A 10,203-nucleotide genomic window follows, 5' to 3' on the forward strand; every position below is an offset into this window, starting at 1 on the left:
AGAAGTCAGAGAGAGAGAGAGAGAGAGAGAGAGAGAGAGAGAGAGTTTTCCTGAAGAATCTGCGCCATCTGGACGAGCTGGGCTTCACCTCCACATCATCTGAACTCTGATCTCACTCACTGTCACTATGACACAACATAGAACATGCAGGAAGACAGTCGAATAGTAATGCTTTTAATGTGAAAATATAGCCCACTGCAGGGAATCCCGCCCCTCCTCCTTTATTGAGGCCTAATTTGCTTTGGCGATTAACAAAATCTTGTCCGGATGAATTTAGCATGCTTGATAATTAACCCATAATTAACTAATTTCTAGTTTTGATTTAAAGCGTCACTGTTGTAGCCGAATTATTGTCACCTTCCATAAGAACCCACTGGTCGACTCAAGTTGGATACACCTGCAGGATAAATAGAAAATTAAACCCTTTCAACCCAAAAATTTAAGAAACGTAAACGGAATTTGGCGTCATGAGACCGCGAATTAAATATTTGATAAAAAAATTAATTAAATTCGACCAAAAGTAAGCGTAGATGTTCATGAGGGGGTTATCTGTCCATATGTGTGTGTGTGTATATATATATATATATATATATATATATATATATATATATATATATATATATATATATATATATATATATAGGCCTATATAAATAAAAACAGACAAACAAAAACAGATTTAATGAATGAAAACAGTGATATTTTATGATTTTTTTTTTCTTCTTTTCTTGTTAAATATAAAAGTCTGAATCCGAAATGTAACTTTATCTGACAGACAAATGAGTAAAAGTAGGCCCTCCAGTATACATTCTTCTGAAATGTATACAGACTAAATAAAAAAAATATGAAAGAGTTTGTTCTTTTTGAAAAACGATTCACCATAAAATGAACCTAAACCCAAACAAATAACCGAACCAAAACCCCAAAGAGACCCGCGCAGTAATGAGATGATCAGTTGTATGTTTGCGGTGTTAAACGGTTTGTAATAACGAGAATGAGCGCGGCTGAATTAATGTAACACGGCCCCTCGCTCTGTAAACTCTGCGTGTTGTTGTAATCAGGAGCAGGTTGGCTGTTTGATGTCGGGACACCACAGCCCGTTTACAGTGACTCAGCAGAGCGGCAGCAACAACACTAACAGAACCAGCCGTAAAACCTAAAGAGATAGTCCATAGAAGTACACAAAAAGGGGGGGGGGTGGGATAGTGGGGGAGTCTGGCTGTCCTCCCCCAGGGAAGTTTTGACCATCAATGACTTCATTTCCTGTATTCGGATACACCTTTATGCACCAATTTACGGTGAAATACCTTTATTTAGCCTATGTGAAGAAGAGATGAAAATTGAAAATATATCAAAAATATAATGGAAAGTATGTTGTTGCGTGTCATTGGGCATTTTTATGTGGGTATATGGAAATCCTGGAGTTTTCTTAGTGGGTATACTGCGTCTACCTGCATATCACGTAGACTACACCACTGGTCTTCAACGTTTTTTAGGCCAAGGCCCCCTTAGCTGAAAGAGAGACTGAGCAGGGACCCCCTATTTGTTGCATAATAAACTGGGCCTACATGTAGAGCCTTTACACATACCTACTGTATGTATGGTGCATACAATACTAAGCTATTAAAATAATAATTATTGACATATTCATATATTTATACATCATGTTTTAATGTTAAACATACATGTAGCTCAGTGAATCCTTAAAGCTGAACTTTATCTGTTATAATATGTTTATGTATATATATATATATATATATATATATATGAAACAATAACTAGTTGCCCCCCCTGCAGTAACTCTGAGGGCCCCCTAAGGGCCTCGGACCCCCTGTTAGGTATCCTTCCTCAAGAAAATGTGATGTTTTTCAATTTTAAAGAAATGCAATTTCGCCATATATTTTGTGTTTTGTGTATTTTTTGCGGGGGACAAAACTTCCCCTTTTTTTTTAAAGAACTTTTACTTTTAAAGATAATTTTTCGTTGCAGGTCAGAATCAACCACGTGTTCCAAAATATTCAGACAAAGCCTTCTAGGAACATATTTCACAATAATAACTTTATTTACATAGGCTATAGCTCTTCTTTTAAAAACACACGGGAAAAAAGTGCTTCACATTTAGGATGAAAAAAAACATGCAAATACAAGTATGCACCTACAAGTATACATACATTTCATACATACAAATACATTATGCATGATACATAAGAATTATGCATCATGTATGTTGTCAATTATGTTATGTATGTAACACACAATCAATTTAAGATTCATTCATTTATTCATTCAACCTTTATTTCTACCTGAGAGATCATTGAGGGGCCACTCTTATTTACAATGACATCTAGTCAGTTAGAAAGACAAATAAAGAAACAAAAGGAAGCAACAGCATGATAAGAACATAGAAAGCCATTCAAACTTGACAGATAAGATAAGACTTTATCAAGGAGGGAAAGTTAGCACCACAGCTGCACATACAGCAAACGAGAGAGATACAGGATACAGATATACAACGTGACGAATACTCAATAAAAGTCACAAAGCATATTGCTCATATCGTGCAGTTTCTTCCTGATGTTCCAGATCAACATGACCCAGCTGATGTGGGAAGTATTCAGTAAAGAATACCATCAAAATCACTCATTACAAGTCAAACTCCTGCACTCAAAAGCCTAATAAAGGTGGACGGACATCAGTAAAAGGTACTTATGCATCAGTGTAAAAGTCATCATGTGTGATGGACACTGTCGGTGTTTTATTATTATTCATCTACTTTGTATAGTCGACAACAACAACACTTTTATGAGCTGATTAAATGTTTTTAATAAGTAACAACAGCTGCACCGTCGAATAAAAATCACAGTACTGCTCTTCTAAAATGTGGTGAAATATAATTTAATTCAAACAACTTTATTTATCCCTTAACCCTTGTGTTGGGGTCCTCCCGGGTCCAAACTGAAATTTTTCACAAATTTTCACATTTTTTTTCAATGTTTTTGGCTCCTTTTCCCCTGTTTTACACTTCCTTTCACTACCATGTACAGTACGAACACCACTAACACCAAGTTATTATTAGTTTTACACTTCTTTTTGGAATTCATGGTCGATGAACCTTATTTATAGGAAATTATACCTAATCCTGGAGATAAAAAAGCAGAAATTATGAATTATTCAGACTAATATTAAAGGAAGGATACTCACAGAAGGGTCAACGTTCAGTCGAGATACTGTTTCAAAACATTTAGATTTTATTTTTTCAAATGCTAAAAAATTGAACAAAACACCCAAAATTCAATGAAAGTAGACATCCGATCTTTTGTCGTACTTGCGATGCACGTTGTATGGGATCATCCCTGTTATTTTTTGGGTAATTACAATTATGTAGTTAAAAAAGAAACCCATATTTCTGATATAGACATTTAGAAAACGGGTCAAATTTGACCCGAAGACAACACAAGGGTTAATGGCAATTCAATTTTGCAGTCACATAAAAAACAAACAGACAATAAACATCGTCGCAATCAATCAATCAATCAATCAATCAATCAATCAACATGTCGGTGGCAGCAGGTCAACAAATGGTAACCCAGGCAACTGCAGCTAAGCACACACAGGTTGCAGAAATTAAGCTAGAATTATGATCAAAATAAGCTCAAATTTGACCCCATTTTTCAAAAAGTTTCTGTATCAGAAATTTGGATTTCTTTCAACCAAATTGTCAAAACAAATAATGTGGATGGTTCCCTACAACACTCTTCACAAGTGAAATAAATGATCAGTTCACTGCCTCCATTAAATGTGGGTGTTTTATTCAATTTTATAGCGTTTGAAGAAATATTTATAAAAGTACATTTTAAAAGAAAGTGACAAAAATGTTGGAAAAAACAGCAAAAAAACATCAAAATTTGCAAAAACAATTCGACAAAAACATTGGAAAAAGTGACAAAAAAGTGACAAAAAAGTGACAAAACCGACAGAAGTATTGAAAAAGACGACCAAAATACTTTCAATTTTAACTTTTGACCCAGAGAAACAACTCAAGGGTTAAGTAAAATAATAGAAGAAATACAAGTGTAAAGTAGCAAAAACAAAAATAGAAATGATCAAGTACAAGTACCTCACAATTGAACCAACAGTAATGGGTAAATGCACGTAGTCACACTTTGGACCCTCTCCTTCCCTCTGACCCCCCCACATTACATCACATAGTTACTATTTGACTGTTGTTACAACTTGTCGTACTTGATGTAAGCAACGTTTAGTTACTGATTTACAAAAAGAAAGCAGCCTTCAAGATTACAAACATCAAGACATGCTGTGGTGACAAGCTGCACACAAAAAAATGTGTTTTTGACTACCAAATACTGACATCAAAGTTCCTGCTGATATAAGAACGTAACCACGGCTGTGGGTTGTTTTACTTTAAAATAATCAGAAATTCAGATTCATAGTTCTGTCCCTGCATGGGAACATATCTACTCATATATATCAACTCTATTCAATATGATGGAGGCATATACAAGTCATTATGGGCTCCAAAAAAAGACATTCACATTGTGGAGACTGTAAAAATATGTGTACCATGTGTACCATGTATGTACATATGTGTGTGTGTGTGTGTGTGTGTGTGTGTGTGTGTGTGTGTGTGTGTGTGTGTGTGTGTGTGTGTGTGTGTATGTAAATATTTATAATAAGAGATAGAACTGTAATGTGAAAAGTAAAGGATGTGATTGCTCCCTAACAGGCCAGATGATTCTGGAGACGGTCCTTCCCCTAGAAAAATATACAGTAAGTATGTAATCTATATATGTGGACATCTTCCAAGTTTGAATGTGTGTAACTGAATGTGATCAGGGCTTTCCTGCAAAACAGAGGTTCCCCTGAATAAATACATAAAGGTTAATGCAACCTTGTGTTGTGTCTAAGAAATGTTTAGTAGGCCTATAGGAGATATAGAAGTATAATGTGAAAAGTTAAAGCCAGATGATTGTGGAGACTGTCCTTCCCCAGAAAAATGTAAGTACCATGTCATGTAATCCGTATATCTGGGCAGCTTCCAAGTTTTAATGCGTGTAACTGTGTGAATGTGATCAGGGCTTCCTCTTAGTGAATCTCCCCCTAAATATAGTAGGGTTAATATATGTAACCTTGTGTTGTGTATAAGACATATTTAGGAGTATAATGTGAGAAGTAAAGGATGTGATTGCTTCCTAAGAGGCCAGATGATTGTGCAATTGGCGTTTTAAGGCCGCAGTGTTGTGACTCCTCTGCCAGCCTCCTCTTGAAGCTGCAATCAGCTCCGAGTCTCCCAGTCTGCGTGAGAGTTGCAGCTCCGCAAGCAGCAGTCGTGCACGCTGAGAAATCCCCCGGTGGGTGCAGCCGCCGCAATCAGCCCGGAGCGCAGGGGGGGGCAGCGTGTGTGCAGCATATGGTTCCCTGCACAGGATGTAAAGAGTCAACAAGGAGGCCATTTACTCCCAATTAGGGAAATAAAACAGGACAGGGGCCAAAGCGCTACTCCAATCAGCACCAGGGGTCACCGGACAGAGGCGGCGGGACCGTCATCATCACCACCTTCATCATCATCATCATCGGCGGCACAGAGGGACCGAGCTGATCAGCAGAGACCAACCGGAGCTTTGGTTTTTAAGCATCCAGTTTGATTGACAGGTATGTTGGAGACGTTTTTAAAAAGTGGTAGAGCGTGCGCCCATATGCAGAGGCCCAGTCCTCGATGCAGCGGCTCCGGGTTCGAGTCCGACCTGCGGCCATTTGCTTCATGTCTTCCCCCCCCCTCTCTCTCTCTCCCCCCTTTCCTGACTACAGCTGTCCTGTCTATTAAAGGCTAAAATGCCCCGAAAAATATCTTTAAAAAAGAAAAAGAAAAGACAAGTACCTCAACATCTGTACTTAAGTAGCCTACAGTACTGGAGTAAATGTAGTAGTTCCACCTCTGTCGAGGAGATATCACATAAGAGACTTGAGATTTTGGGTCGTGCACGTTTTCCATCGCTCCCCTCACAGCTGATGTTAAAGGATCAGCTTCAGGAGTTCACAGGATCATGTGAATCAGCTGTGTTTGGGCCGGGACTGACAGATGTGAAACATGAGGGACACGGAGTACTCCATCCGGGAGTACACGTTTGGAAACGCTGTACAAGTACATTAAAGTTGTTCTTAAACAGCTGAGTTTGAGTTTCTTTAAAGAATGCAAAAGAGCCAACAGGCTGCCAGTTCTTACACACAAGTATTGACAAAGAAACAGAACTTATCATGATGTGCCGATTGTTGTTATATCATTTCTGAATATTCAGAATAACTCAAGACAATGTCGAAGATGTTGAGGGTCTATTCTAGATTGAAAAAATACTTTTTTGGGCACTAGGGCTGGATATCGTTCAACATTTGTCATACCAATACCGTGACTTCAATACCGGTTCCTGAATGCTACTTTTTTAACGATAGGCTAAGGAGGCGATTCGGTCATCGTTCAAATACAAAGAGCCAAAATATTCCCACAGACAGAACTTATCATAAAGTGCCGATTGTTGTTATATCATTTCTGAATATTCACATTAACTCGAGACAGTGTCAAAGGTGTGGAGGGTCTTTTCTAAATTGATTCTCGATTAATTTAAGTTGACTTGTGTCTATCCTACTGTCTGCTTTATTCCCTTATAATGCCCATATGTAATGCTGTCTTTTTTTTTATTTATCCTTGCACTGCTATAGTGTTTATTTTACTATATTGTCCATATTTAATGCTGGTCTCTGGACTTTATCTTTGCACTATTGGACCTATTTGCACTAGCACCATGACACCCCCTCTCATAGAGCATCTTCCCTTGCAGACTGAATCCCAGGGTCAGTCCCTGCCCTGTCACTGCAAGACTCTCATGCTTATACATCCCTTATAGTACATTCATGTGGATTTTTGATTTAGTGTCTTTTCTTTTATTGTCCATATTTTTCATGTGTATGTTGTGTGTGATGTCATTAAGCTACTGGGACCTTGAATTTCCCCTTGGGGATCAATAAAGTCTGTCTATCTATCTAAAAAATCCTTGTTATGGGCACTTTGTTCAGTTCAGTACGATGCAGACAGGACCTGTAGGCCAGATTCGAACCTCGGACGTTATGATTTTGTGGCGTGCGTCTTAAACCACTGGGCTTCAGGACTCCCTCACAAAGTATTTCTTTATGTTCAGGCTCTCTGGGCTAAAACAAAACTAAATGTAGCTCAAAATTAAATTCAAGCATAGGCGTAATTTACCCCAGCACCCTCACCCAATAATCCAAACTAGCCGGTGCAACCCTCCCTCCCAAAAATGTTATTATAATGATGAATGAAAAATATGAACTGTTGTAAAACATGTTAAGTGGTTGGCCTTTCTCCATTCAGTGTACTTGGCAAGCAAAGAAAAAACCTTCCGTTTGTTCAAATTGCTGCAGAAAAATTCACAGGAATGCACGGAATTAAGTGTTTGATGCCCAAAATGTCCTGGACTATCCAGTTAAACACACACACACACACACACACACACACACACCTGCTGAGAAGAAAGGGCCTCGCTATGATAGCTGGCGATAAATGTTGAACCCAAAGTTACGCCCCTTGACTTCCAGTCTTCTGTTCGCAACGACTGAGATAATCCAAACATTTTGTAATCTCTCTCCTCTCTGTGTGACTCTTTGGTTTTTAAATGTGCTCTGGAAATAACCTTGACTTGATATTATCTCCAATGATGAGGCCTGAAAGTTTGAGTTCATTTTTTAATTCATTAAATCAAGCTCAGCTGTTTGCAGCAAATATTTTTTTAAATCTGCTCTTTTTGTTGTTGACTTCCAGTTAAAAAAAAAAAAACAACATTTATTTATTTGTTAGATTTTCAGGAAACATAAACGATACATAACTAAATCAACCTGCAAACATACACAAGACAAATAAAAAAATCAAACTTTATAAATATATAAATATTATTACACACTTTCTTGGGTTAGTTTCTCGAGAAACAAACGTAATTCATAACAATACATACCTATGTCAACGTGCAAACATACACAATACAATAAAAAATCTGAAGTTGAAAAAACAAATTGAAAACTAAAAAAATAAAATAATAAAAAGGCAATACAAAAAATATATTTCAAAATGTTTCTCTCGCAGCTGCTAATCACCAACGTCCAACTCACTCGCATCAAAAAAAAAAAAACCTTTCCACAAAAATGACAAACTTCTAAATGATGAAATGTTTTCACCCTGAAGCAGATTTTTTTTTAGCGACAAAGTCCATTTGAGCCACGTTCTCCCTGCTAACGTCAGCTCTGCAGGATGGCATGTTCCCTTTCAGAGATGTTTGGACGTTTCCATTCGCCGCAGACAAACCGTGGCAGCCGGAGCAGAAACGGGCCACTTTCACATCCAGCTCTGAACAAAGAGAGAGAGAGAGAGAGAGAGAGAGAGAGAGAGTAGGGGGGCCCTGGAGGAGAAGACTGGGAGTCTGAGACTTCTTTTTTTCTCTCTCTCTCTCTCTCTGCCCTAGCTGGCACCGGAATGGACTTGTAGGCAGGAAAAAAAGAATCTGTGGGGGAAAACTAATGATGAAAAAAGTCGACTCTATCCCTGTGCCTTCATTAAATACATGGAAAGAACGAGAGAGCCACATCTGGATTCAATCGGCGTCCCTTTGATGGCATCAAGTGTTCTTTTCCCAGATCAGGGGGCTGGAAGCTACGGGATGTCTATGGCAGCTTGGAGCCCAGAGTCGACTCCTGCCATCCCAACACATGAACCCCCCCCTCTACACATCACCTCCACCATCCCTCTCCCTCCATCCCTCCATCCCTCCATCCCTTTATCCCTTCACCCCCACCACTAGAGGTGGGAACATTTTCTGAGGCTTTCTGTCTTCTTTTTTTTTCTGCTCTTGAAGTTCAGAGTGAAACAATTTCTCCTTTTTTCACTCCGCCGCATTCATCTGACGGCGGGGAGTTACTGCTTATACTGTGCCGGTTCAGTATATAAATAATATAACACAAAGCATTTCTGACCAACAAGTCCTCCAAAACCATACGCCGATGATATAGCCTATGGTTGTGTATTTCCTCCGCTCTAATACGACCCACAGGAGCGGTTTCAATCCTCATATCTAAACCAGAGAACGTTTGCGGTTTTAAACACATTGTTAAAGCTACAGTGCGTAGTTTCTGTCGCCCCCGTGAGGAATTCTAAGTAACGACAACAACGTTGTCGGCGCGTCCACATAATACAAGCCTTCCATGATCACGCACGACCGAGCTGTGACATAGGTCTGTAGCGGCTTTAACGTGACCAGCCGGCAGTCTCCTAGTTTTCATATGATATCATACGTTTTAGTGTGCGTAACTTTTCGTACAATATCCTACGAACCCGTTCTTGAGAATGCGTTGTATGTAGTATGTTGTATCAAGGTACGATACACACAGACATCGTCGCTTCAGAGAGACGTCATCCATGCAACTTTGAAGTGTGAAGTCTTTCTGATTACGTTTTTTCACAGTCTTATACTTCAACAGTTTTAACGATAAACTGAGACCTTGAGACCTTCTTGACTTGATAAATTATCTTTTAACCCTCTGAGGACGAAAGACGCACCGGCGCGTCCAAACGATGTTTGACAAAACTCTGACTCACAAAGCGATATTACAAAATTTTCATTTCAGACATTTATTTACTATTTTAATTGTATATAACCTAAAGACTTTGGTCAACTCATTTCAAGCACCGAAACAATTCGTACAACACGTCATAAGTTAAGGTTTTTATTTCAAAAGAGATTTGAGGAAATTTCAAAAAGCCGACATTAATGTTTCAGCTTTAGCGCCAAATTATCTCTTTACACATTGCTCTGAGACAGATTTGGGCGTCACGATCCAGAAAGCTGAGTTTGTTCTGAACATTTTGACGTGCAACACATGGGGGATCAGTTATATGCAAATACCTTAAAAAGGTGAATTTAAGGAGATATGTGGAAATGCCCTTAGGCCTGAGGAACATCATATGTGTAATTCTTTACCTGAGAATCACACACCTGTGAGAAATCAAGAGGCTGATTAAAGTGTACGTTTGCAGCTGCTGACGGATGACGGACAGCTGTGTGGGGTTGTTTTAATTAACCGCAACAAGACTTGTCATTTAAAACGAGATCAACTTCAGCGCAGCAG

Source organism: Sander lucioperca, chromosome 11 (genome assembly GCF_008315115.2).
Source record: "Sander lucioperca isolate FBNREF2018 chromosome 11, SLUC_FBN_1.2, whole genome shotgun sequence".
Classification (NCBI taxonomy): domain Eukaryota; kingdom Metazoa; phylum Chordata; class Actinopteri; order Perciformes; family Percidae; genus Sander; species Sander lucioperca.